The sequence below is a fragment of the Tubulanus polymorphus genome, chromosome 8 (genome assembly GCF_964204645.1).
Source record: "Tubulanus polymorphus chromosome 8, tnTubPoly1.2, whole genome shotgun sequence".
Taxonomy (NCBI): domain Eukaryota; kingdom Metazoa; phylum Nemertea; class Palaeonemertea; order Tubulaniformes; family Tubulanidae; genus Tubulanus; species Tubulanus polymorphus.
In genome coordinates this window covers 2,193,069-2,205,925 of record NC_134032.1, presented here as the reverse complement: position 1 = coordinate 2,205,925, position 12,857 = coordinate 2,193,069, and the positions used below count along the sequence as shown (strand labels likewise).

The 12,857-nt window shown below is 42.7% G+C and overlaps 1 protein-coding gene across 3 annotated transcripts in view; it reads left to right on the top strand.

Annotated features, from left to right (window-relative positions):
• The window catches only part of LOC141909487 (beta-1,3-galactosyltransferase 5-like), a 109,124-nt gene that overhangs the window by 86,672 nt on the left and 9,595 nt on the right, over positions 1-12,857 (top strand). For 2 of the 3 annotated variants that reach the window (XM_074799879.1, XM_074799875.1), the window contains exon 4: positions 11,904-11,959. The exons of the other annotated variant lie outside the window; for it this stretch is intronic. The gene's annotated coding sequence lies outside the window, so the exon portion shown is untranslated. Of the gene's footprint in view, positions 1-11,903; positions 11,960-12,857 lie in introns of those variants that run through there. 3 annotated transcript variants of the gene reach the window in all.

Here is a 12,857-nt window from a genome sequence, read left to right as displayed (position 1 = left end):
TGTGAGTTAACATTTGACTTGATTTGAATTAGCTAACTCATTGAAAATTAACTAAGCAATTTCATTCCGAGAACGCTGATTCACAGGTGTGGAACTTGCGTCTAGATTTCGATTTGTTTCTACTGAATCTACTGACTAATGATACCAGAATTCTCGTTCGTTTTGACCAAAATGCGCTGTCAACTTATTTCGGAATAGCCCATTCTGTAAACCCGATAGAAGCGGCCGGTAGAGAGTTTCTAATTCGGAACTGCTGCTATTCCTAAATCAGATTACGTTTTATCGAAACCTGCCTAAGACTTTCGACAAGTAGGCTGGGAATTCCACCTGATGGCGGGTCATTTTAGTCACCTGTGGATTTAGCGACGAATCCAGCCGAGGCCTATCTGTAGGAGTTACTAGTGATAAGCTATCAATAGCTGGATTTAGGTTCCATTGCACAGATTCCCGTTCAAAACTTATCGCATATAAGAATCGCATTCAATGTTGATAAGAACACGAACCTCGTTAAGAATCTTCTAGTGGTGGGTTCAGGTACATAAGCAGATTTTGTCCGTATCAATTAGCAAGATTTCTGGTGCCACGGCGGCCGTTTTGTTCCACTTTTCAAAATAGATGAAAATAAATATAACTTAAGTAACCTACGTTTACCCCGAGGCTTTTTCTGAATCATTGCTTAGTTTTAAAACTGGTCTAAGACCGTCTAAACTCTATAATATCCAATCCGACGATATGGTATGATATGATTCATCCAATACCGATCTTAAAATTTAAGACCATTTCTGGACTTTGAACTTTTTGCAAACGGAAGAAATGCCGTTAAACCTGGAAGACGAGGAAGAAACGTTTTCTTATTTTGAAGCAGGGAACTCTGTCCATTCGTGTCTGGCTTCGAGTTTCAAAGTTCCTGTTTATCGAAATTCTGTTTTGTAGGCTAGTTCCACCAGTCTAAGACCAATTAATGAAAGACCACAAGCGGTAAACGAATAAAAACCCACAGTAGATCTGTAGGAACAGTTTATTTCCTAAAGTTCTTAGGAAATAAACTGGTTTTTTTTTTCTAGGAAATAAACCGTTTCTGCAGATCTACTGAGTGGGTTTTTGTCCGTTAACATTGCACTGAGATTTATATCAGTTGCCAACTGCCACCACAAGCGGTTTTATCTGTTTTATCTGTGAAGAAACCTCGGAAGCTGCCACAAAACTGTGACTTAAAGCCTAAAAATGCGAACGGGAAATACTTTGATAGAGGATGTTTTGTTTATGGTTGCCTTATTGGCAGACGCTCGACATTCACACCCGTGGATCTGATCACGATCGTGGCGATTATGAGAGGCACACACATTGGCATCATTATATAGCATCGTCCATTCGCTTCTCGAAGGTCTAGGGAAGGTGGTTTGGCAAATTTCGGTTTCGAAACAACTATTCATGCATTATTCTATCATCGAAAGTTGACCCGGACCCGTATTTTACGCAGACATTGTTTTGTATTTTGATCTTGTAATGTTTGTTCCGAAATTGACTTTTACCGTTAATCCGCAGACAATGGCTCGAGCGATCACGCGGTGACAAGACACAGGGGTGTAGCGCGATTTGAGGAGATGCGGGCGGTTGTTTTCGCCGCTAGACAAAAATCTTCGTACAAACATCGGGGCATCTTTCTTTCAACAAGCGAGTATTGTCCTCCCCGTCCGCGTAACTAAACACTATTTGTAATACAAACAAAGCATTGTTTACGGCAAAAAGTGGACATGTTTTGATGGTGCTTTGTATGACTTTCATAGATATACCTAGCACTGCCAAATTAAACCCACACAGCTGTGGAACTGGATCCAGAGTCGAATTAAACCCAAGCAACTGGGGAACTGAATTCAGAGTCAAATTGAACCCAAGCTACTGTGGGACTGGATTCAGAGTCAAATTAAACCCATGCAGCAGTGGAACTGGATTCAAAGTCGAATTAGTTCGAGTAATTTGACAACTGTGGAACTGGATTCAGAGTCAAATTGAACCCACACAACTGTGGAACTGGATCCAGAGTCAAATTAAACCCAAGCAACTGGGGAACTGAATTCAGAGTCAAATTGAACCCACACTACTGTGGAACTGGCTTCAGAGTCAAATTAAACCCACGCAACTGTGGAACTGGATTCAGAGTCAAATTAAACTCATGCAGCAGTGGAACTGGATTCAAAGTCGAATTAATTCGAGTAATTTGACAACTGTGGAACTGGATTCAGGGTCAAATTAAACCCACACAACTGTGGAACTGGTTCCAGAGTCAAATTAAACCCACACAACTGTGCAATTGGGTTCAGAGTCAAATTAAATCCACACAACTGTGGAATTGGGTTCAGAGTCAAATTAAATCCACACAATTTTGGAACTGGATCCATTTTCAAATCAAACCCACAAAACTGTGGAATGGGGTTCAGAGAAACCTGAACTATTTAGGATCTGGAATACTGTCGATTGGAATAAGTAGGACCGGCTAAAACTGAAAATTGAAAATTGAAAATGCTTATTCCATATATGGCTAATGTGTGACGGTGAAAGTTTACCAATAGCCCATAAAACATTCCACTGTGCTGTGTATACTGACGACACCGCGAACTGTCCCGAGGCGACTAGCAATATATACCAGCATTCATCCTACGTTCAAATTCACTATTTTCTCATTCCGATCTGTTATTATAGGGCGAAAATTCGTAGTTTATTTTCCTAAGCGAATTAAATGAAAATAAGCCGCTTTATTTCACGCAGCGGCGGTATAGGGCGGTCTCCGTGCGAATATGTTTTAAATCGTGATCAGCTGTTTTCCTATCCGTCTGCAACGGAGAACGGCGGATCCTCGTCGCTACTGGCCAACAAACAGTATGAATTCAAGCGGTTGTCCTATTGATACTGGAAATAACCATCTGTACTACTGGCATCGAATTTCTTTTGTTGCCTCGCGAAATATGATCTATAGATTAAGATTTATCGTCCCCGGATTAAAATAAAGAAATACGTGTAGTCTGGTCGGGCTTACGCGCATAGGCGAAGTATCGCATGACAAAAAATAGCCTTCTTTCCAATACTTGAAGCAAGTGCAAGAAAACTTGAAGAAAAATATAGTTTTCCCAAAAAACATTGGATTGTTGATTTAATCGACACTACGGCCTTTGAAGTGTTACCCGCACACTGCAAGCAACCGGTAGGACTCGAACCCACTTGTTACTCAGTACTGATAGTGGATGTTATAGAGCATCACGCCTTATCTCACTGAGCTACTGAGTGTGGGTTTAATTTGACTCTGAATCCAGTTCCGCAGTTGTGTGGGTTTAATTTGACTCTGAATCCAGTTCCACAGTTGAGTGGGTTTGATTTGATTTTGGATTCGATTTCACAGTTGTGTGGGTTTAATTTGACTCTGAATCCAATTCCACAGTTGAGTGGGTTTGATTTGATTCTGGACCCAGTTCCACAGTTGTGTGGGTTAAATTTGACTCTGAATCCAGTTCCACAGTTGAGTGGGTTTGATTTGATTCTGGACCCAGTTCCACTAGTTGTGTGGATTTAATTTGACTCTGAATCCAGTTCCACAGTCGTGTGGGTTTAATTTGACTCTGAATCCAGTTCCACAGTTGTTTGCTTTATGTCATTTGGATCTTAGTTTCCCATCCCAAGACTGAACCCTATTCCACGACCACGGCCGTGTTGCCCGCACACTGTAAGCAGCCAGCAGGACTCAAACCCGCTTGTCACTCAGCACTGAACCCGATGTTTTCCAAAGAATAACCCTATTGGATTGGTCATTCAATCTCACTACGGGACCACGGCATTTAGAGGTGTTTCCCGCACAATTTCAGTCTTTTTAGCGGCCGGGGGTTATAGCCAATTTTACCAGGAATATTGCAGATAATCTAAGCTGCAGTTCACCCCCAAACTACAAACACGAGCCCCTGTGGAAATAGCCTCTGGGTCCATCTAGTTGGGTTGAATGAGGGGTACAATGCAATTTATACATAATTTCTGTTAATTTATAACTGGTTTCGTGTTTTTACCCCTTAAAAGATTTACGACATAGGAGAATAGACCAGCTGGCAGTAATAACAGACCGGTCGTCGAGCCCGTATCGATTCTATAAATCGCGAATATAATTGAAAGTATATATAAAACGGGGGGAGGCTCAGGTTATTTTCTGGTCCATGGTGGACACGTGCCGACTCGTCTGGCGAGCGAAAAGAGACTCATTCTATATCTTTATCTTTCACGAGACCCTAAAACTACGAAAAAAGAAATTATACGCTGACTTTCCATTGAAAGCGTGCGGCTTTTGAAATATTTTAAAACGTTTAAATTGCTAAGCAGTGTTCATTGTACGGGCGGGTTGAGTGCAAGATTCTGAACAATTGGCAACGTATGTTATTCAAAAACTCATTAGAATTGCGGGAATTCAATGGTTTGAAAATGGCCCATCTGTAAAAATGTTTATTGTATACGCAGTGGGTATGGATGAATATGCGGCGTGTATCTGTTGTGTGCTCAGAGTTAATTATTGTGCCCAGATATTCGAGTCTTGATGCAAGAATTCTATGGTTGTATTGCATGGTATTAGATTTTTAGAATTCTAAGGCCAGTCGTAGCACTGGATGTTAGACCATACTGTAGCCAATTTAACAACTTACGTATGACCTAAGGTCATTTTAGTCATATTTAAACAATCTAACAACTTTGAAAGACCAGTCTAAGCTCATTTTGGTTCCATAACCAATCTAACAACTTAAGACCAGTCTAAGCACATTTTAGTTCTATAGCCAATCTAACAACTTCAAAAGACCAGTCTAAACTCATTTTGGTTCCATAACCAATCTAACAACTTAACACCAGTCTAAGCTCATTTTGGTTCTATAACCAATCTAACAACTTAAGACTAGTCTAAGCTCATTTTAGTTCTATAGCCAATCTAACAACTTAAGACGAATCTAAGCTGATTTTGGTTCTATAGCAAATGTAACAACTTAAGACCAGTCTAAGCTCATTTTAGTTCTATTACCAATCTAACAACTTGAGACCAATCTAAGCTCATTTTAGTTCTATAGCCAATCTAACAACTTAAGACCGGTCTAAGCTCATTTTAGTTCTATAACCAATCTAACAACTTAAGACCAGTCTAAACTCATTTTAGTTCTATAACCAATCTAACAACTTAAGACCAATCTAAGCTCATTTTAGTTCTATAGCCAATCTAACAACTTAAGACCGGTCTAAGCTCATTTTAGTTCTATAGCCAATCTAGCAACTTAAGACCAATCTAAGCTCATTTTGGTTCTATAACCAATCTAACAACTTAAGACCAATCTAAGCTCATTTTAGTTCTATAACCAATCTAACAACTTAAGACCAATCTAAGCTGATTTTGGTTCTATAGCCAATCTAACAACTTAAGACATATAGTTACACAGTCTTAAACACAAACTTAAGATTTGAGACCGTTTTTAGACTGAAATCACGATGGTCACCGTGGTATATAGCACAATAATGAACATTTGATTTTATTAGGAGCCAACCCTTCCAATATGGGGTGGCTCCGGATGGAATTGTGTATATATTCAGCTACTGTCATAATCCTGGGCAAGAGAAGAAAAACTGAATTCTTGAGTCGACTTTAAAAACTACAAACGTTTCCCCCGGTGGTTTTTACGTTTTTCACCGCGTTTCCGTGACGCTGCTACTTTAAACCGTTCAACGCACCGCGTAACGTGTCGGCGTTCATTAAAATGCAAATCCGATCGACGGAACGACGGATGGCGAATCGGCAGCTTGGCACTTCGCGTCGTTGCGCTAATATTCCCCGTCTCACTTCATAAAACTACTCATCCGCGCCTCGGTACGGGACGAATTCATTATAGAAGTGTTTAATCGCTAGCGATAATTATCAGACTCGGTAGATTAGGACACGAGGTGAATTAGAGCTCATTCATATTAAATTAGCTTTAAAATCACGGAGCGCATGAAGAAGCTAATACCAAAAATGACGGGATTTTTAGCGTATCCCTTAAGCCTAGCGCACATCGACACTGCGATTGGAGACAACTAGTTGCTACCGAACGATTACCCCGCGCACATCGAAATCTAGTTACAACCGGTCAGTTGCAGCAACTGCGTGGCGCGTGTCGACCGTCGAGATCCAGAGCGCGCACATCGACGGATATGACTGCGATTGAGTACAACCAGGTGCTCAAAAGTAGAACATGGGCAACTGGCTGGAACTGGAGATAGATCGACGCTTACCAATCGTAAGCTCGCTCACATCGACAAATTCAAGCAACTGATCGTATCCAGCCAGTTCCTCTCATGCGCCGAAAACTGCCTTGCAACTAGTTGTCTCCAATCGCAGTGTCGATGTGCGCTAGGCTTTATGTCGTAACCGACTGACTGGTACCCGACTCGGAGATGTTGAGAGGATTCTTCAACACTCATAGCTGAAACAGGATTTTCTACTCAGTTGTAAGGGGTTTCCCCATTCATAGCTAAAGGTACTGCGACCACAGCTTGAACCCTCAAGCTCACGGGATACAAATGGGTTCGCCGAGATTACTCGTGTTTTTACTCAAAGAACCCACGGACCTGTTAATGTTACTTCTACATTCCTTCAACTATCTCAACTTGCGCAACAACTCGAGTATTTCACCAACAGACAAAATCTTGGCAGCTTTTAATTGACTCGCTTTCCCCCTGACTATTCCCAGACGTGTTCATTGTTTTCCCTGCTGACTGTTGAGCATCCAATGGATTAACAAAACAGAAAAGACATATATAGGGAAAAAACTCTGGTTTTACGTGCGACTAAATAGCAACCCTCAACAAATTTCTGTGACTGAAGCCTGATATTCAGCTCTATTACCAAATTACCTGACAATCCCTGACTTTTTTTAAAGAAAAGAACACTACCTGGCTGATCTCTGATTTCCAGGTAAGTGGCGCCATCTCGTAGACAATTAATTATACAGCGCACGAACGTACAAACGACAAACACGATGTGGTCTGACAGTCGTGTCTATATTATTGTCGTATGAAACGACGGAAAACGTCGAGGGCGGGTGACCCGAAAACAGTCTATTTTGCAAAAACGTCGACACTTCACATGAACTTCACATTCAGAACTTCACCTGAGACATTTCAAATTGAAAATGAACTACCAACACCGGATATTAGACATTTTATCAGCACACTTTCAAAGACTGATCGTCTACACTTCACATGTGTTCAGTGCTTCACCTGAGACATTTCTAATTGAAAATGAACTACAAACATCAATTAGACATTTTATCAGCGCACTTTCAAAAACTGAACATCCACACTTCACATGTGTTCAGTGCTTCACCTGAGACATTTCTAATTGAAAATGAACTACAATCACCAGACATTAGACATTTTATCAGCACACTTTCAAAAACTGATCATCCACACTTCACGTTACAGTAATACATATCTGACGGAATCAGACTAACATGTACATTACCCGGATGAAACAACATCCAGCAATTCCACAAAATCTTAAAGAAAGTCCCAGTGAACCAACCGAGAACTGATCATTACTCGAGTCCCAGTGAACCAACCGGGAACTGGTCATTACTCGAGTCCCAGTGAACCAACCGAGAACTGATCATTACTCGAGCCCCAGTGAACCAACCGAGAACTGGTCATTAATCGAGTCCCAGTGAACCAACCGAGAACTGATCATTACTCGAGTCTCAGTGAACCAACCGAGAACTGATCATTACTCGAGTCTCAGTGAACCAACCGAGAACTGATCATTACTCGAGTCCTAGTGAACCAACCGAGAACTGATCATTACTCGAGCCCCAGTGAACCAACCGAGAACTGATCATTACTCGAGTCTCAGTGAACCAACCGAGAACTGATCATTACTCGAGCCCCAGTGAACCAACCGAGAACTGATCATTACTCGAGCCTCAGTGAACCAACCGAGAACTGATCATTACTCGAGTCTCAGTGAACCAACCGAGAACTGATCATTACTCGAGTCCCAGTGAACCAACCGAGAACTGATCATTACTCGAGTCTCAGTGAACCAACCGGGAACTGGTCATTACTCGAGTCCCAGTGAACCAACCGAGAACTGATCATTACTCGAGTCTCAGTGAACCAACCGAGAACTGATCATTACTCGAGCCCCAGTGAACCAACCGAGAACTGATCGTTACTCGAGTCCCAGTGAACCAACCGAGAACTGATCATTACTCGAGTCCCAGTGAACCAACCGAGAACTGGTCATTACTCGAGTCCCAGTGAACCAACCGAGAACTGGTCATTACTCGAGCCTCAGTGAACCAACCGAGAACTGATCATTCCTCGAGTCCCAGTGAACCAACCGAGAACTGATCATTACTCGAGTCCCAGTGAACCAACCGAGAACTGATCATTACTCGAGTCCCAGTGAACCAACCGAGAACTGATCATTACTCGAGTCCCAGTGAACCAACCGAGAACTGATCATTACTCGAGTCCCAGTGAACCAACCGAGAACTGATCATTACTCGAGTCCCAGTGAACCAACCGAGAACTGGTCATTACTCGAGTCCCAGTGAACCAACCGAGAACTGATCATTACTCGAGCCCCAGTGAACCAACCGAGAACTGATCATTACTCGAGTCCCAGTGAACCAACCGAGAACTGGTCATTACTCGAGCCCCAGTGAACCAACCGAGAACTGGTCATTACTCGAGCCTCAGTGAACCAACCGAGAACTGATCATTACTCGAGTCCCAGTGAACCAACCGAGAACTGATCATTACTCGAGTCCCAGTGAACCAACCGAGAACTGATCATTAATCGAGTCCAGTGAACCAACCGAGAACTGATCATTACTCGAGTCCCAGTGAACCAACCGAGAACTGATCATTAATCGAGTCCCAGTGAACCAACCGAGAACTGATCATTACTCGAGTCCCAGTGAACCAACCGAGAACTGATCATTAATCGAGTCCAGTGAACCAACCGAGAACTGATCATTACTCGAGTCCCAGTGAATCAACCGAGAACTGATCATTACTCGAGTCCCAATGAACCAACCGAGAACTGATCATTACTCGAGTCCCAGTGAATCAACCGAGAACTGATCATTACTCGAGTCCCAATGAACCAACCGAGAACTGATCATTACTCGAGTCCCAGTGAACCAACCGAGAACTGATCATTAATCGAGTCTCAGTGAACCAACCGAGAACTGATCATTACTCGAGTCCCAGTGAACCAACCGAGAACTGATCATTAATCGAGTCTCAGTGAACCAACCGAGAACAAGTCATTACTCGAGTCCTAGTGAACCAACCGAGAACTGGTCATTACTCGAGTCCTAGTGAACCAACCGAGAACTGATCATTAATCGAGTCTCAGTGAACCAACCGAGAACTGATCATTACTCGAGTCCCAGTGAACCAACCGAGAACTGGTCATTAATCGAGTCTCAATGAACCAACCGAGAACTGGTCATTACTCGAGCACCAGTGAACCAACCGAGAACTGGTCATTAATCGAGTCCCAGTGAACCAACCGAGAACTGATCATTACTCGAGTCCCAGTGAACCAACCGAGAACTGATCATTAATCGAGTCTCAGTGAACCAACCGAGAACTGATCATTACTCGAGTCCCAGTGAACCAACCGAGAACTGATCATTAATCGAGTCTCAGTGAACCAACCGAGAACTGGTCATTACTCGAGTCCTAGTGAACCAACCGAGAACTGGTCATTACTCGAGTCCCAGTGAACCAACCGAGAACTGATCATTAATCGAGTCTCAGTGAACCAACCGAGAACTGATCATTACTCGAGCACCAGTGAACCAACCGAGAACTGATCATTACTCGAGTCCCAGTGAACCAACCGAGAACTGGTCATTAATCGAGTCTCAGTGAACCAACCGAGAACTGGTCATTACTCGAGCACCAGTGAACCAACCGAGAACTGGTCATTAATCGAGTCCCAGTGAACCAACCGAGAACTGATCATTACTCGAGTCCCAGTGAACCAACCGAGAACTGATCATTAATCGAGTCTCAGTGAACCAACCGAGAACTGATCATTACTCGAGTCCCAGTGAACCAACCGAGAACTGATCATTAATCGAGTCTCAGTGAACCAACCGAGAACTGGTCATTACTCGAGTCCTAGTGAACCAACCGAGAACTGGTCATTACTCGAGTCCCAGTGAACCAACCGAGAACTGATCATTAATCGAGTCTCAGTGAACCAACCGAGAACTGATCATTACTCGAGTCCCAGTGAACCAACCGAGAACTGGTCATTAATCGAGTCTCAGTGAACCAACCGAGAACTGGTCATTACTCGAGCACCAGTGAACCAACCGAGAACTGATCATTACTCGAGTCCCAGTGAACCAACCGAGAACTGATCATTACTCGAGCCTCAGTGAACCAACGGAGAACTGATCATTAATCGAGTCCTAGTGAACCAACCGAGAACTGATCATTACTCGAGTCCCAGTGAACCAACCGAGAACTGGTCATTACTCGAGCCCCAGTGAACCAACCGAGAACTGGTCATTAATCGAGTCCCAGTGAACCAACCGAGAACTGATCATTACTCGAGTCTCAGTGAACCAACCGAGAACTGATCATTACTCGAGTCCCAGTGAACCAACCGAGAACTGGTCATTAATCGAGTCCCAGTGAACCAACCGAGAACTGATCATTACTCGAGTCCCAGTGAACCAACCGAGAACTGATCATTACTCGAGTCCCAGTGAACCAACCGAGAACTGATCATTACTCGAGTTTCAGTGAACCAACCGAGAACTGGTATTACTCGAGTCCTAGTGAACCAACCGAGAACTGATCATTACTCAAGTCCCAGTGAACCAACCGAGAACTGGTCATTACTCGAGTCCCAGTGAACCAACCGAGAACTGATCATTACTCGAGTCCCAGTGAACCAACCGAGAACTGATCATTACTCGAGTCCCAGTGAACCAACCGAGAACTGGTCATTAATCGAGTCTCAGTGAACCAACCGAGAACTGATCATTACTCGAGTCCTAGTGAACCAACCGAGAACTGATCATTACTCGAGTCCCGGTGAACCAACCGAGAACTGATCATAACTTGAGTCCCGGTGAACCAACCGAGAACTGATCATTACTCGAGTCCCGGTGAACCAACCGAGAACTGATCATTACCCGAGTCCTAGTGAACCAACCGAGAACTGATCATTACTCGAGTCCCGGTGAACCAACCGAGAACTGATCATAACTCGAGTCCCAGTGAACCAACCGAGAACTGATCATTACTCGAGTCCCAGTGAACCAACCGAGAACTGATCATTAATCGAGTCCCAGTGAACCAACCGAGAACTGATCATTACTCGATTCCCAGTGAACCAACCGAGAACTGATCATTACTCGAGTCCCAGTGAACCAACCGAGAACTGATCATTACTCGAGTCCCAGTGAACCAACCGAGAACTGATCATTACTCGAGTCCCAGTGAACCAACCGAGAACTGATCATTACTCGAGTCCCAGTGAACCAACCGAGAACTGATCATTACTCGAGTCCCAGTGAACCAACCGAGAACTGCTCATTACTCGAGCCCCAGTGAACCAACCGAGAACTGGTCATTTTAACACCACACAAAATAAAAGGTTTAACTATAAAACACATAACGTGGTCTGTTTCTAGCTCAGTCGAGATTAATTTGTTAAAACACAGTAGCGACATTATTAGTTAGAACATACGGACGATATTTACTGACTGTAAACCAGGATAAAGCGCAGCTGAATTTGCTGAAATGTTCAACTCGACTAAAATGGTTTCAAATTTCTATCGATCACTTGAATCGAACACGCTGTAAATTTACATTGTAATATTCAGTTACCAGATCGCGATGAAAAACAACTGTCTGGCTGGTGTTATATATTAGACCGCGGCAAAACTAGATTCACAACTGAATTCAGATAGTTCTACTGAACACGTAAGTTGATTATGAATTATGAATATTTCTAGTTTCAGTTTTCTGTTTTGTGACGATTTTCACTACTATATTTCTTCGGATGTCATAGTCCTCCATTTTAAACCCGATATATCTTCGAAAATATTTTCCAGGGTTTAAAACATTATCTACGATGATCAGTAAGTTATTCACACATTTATCAATTTTAGACATAAATCAATCTAATATTTTCTAATATATCAAGTAGCGCTTGTAGTGTAATATACAGGATCTGTGACTAGGTTTATGAAGCTGGTACCGAAGAATATCTATTTTTAGGTGAGTCGTTCACACTCGTGCTTCCCCTCTGTGGGATTTTCGCGTCTATGTGGGCCATGACTGTGGCAAAAGAAAAGGATTTGACGGCCGATGAATTGCTGGACAGATTCCGAAGACGCTGTCTTGGAAGGTGTGTTCATTCTTAGAACCACTGGTGCACATACCTGCTCCCCATGAAACGACACTTTCAAACTTCCTTTCGCTTATTCGCTCCGTTTTGATCAATCTATTCGTTATTAGAATCTGAAAAATAAAATTACATTTCCTGCTCCTTTGAAATCTGTTTTTGGGAGTGTTTGATAAATGTTTTTAAAATCCTCCAATGCCAGGAATGATCATTGTATTAGTAAGAAACTTTTTACACACATTTTAAGTCGAGCCAAATCAATGATATGTGTACGTGTACCCTGTTCGGGGCTTCAACTTAGATATCTTTGGTTGGAAGATGAACCAATAGCTTAGTATAGAAAGAAAGGCGGTGTATCTGGAGTTTATTCTTACCAGTTCGAAGACTAAATAAGGAAGTTCAGTTCTAGAAAAAACCTGGTGGTGGTTTG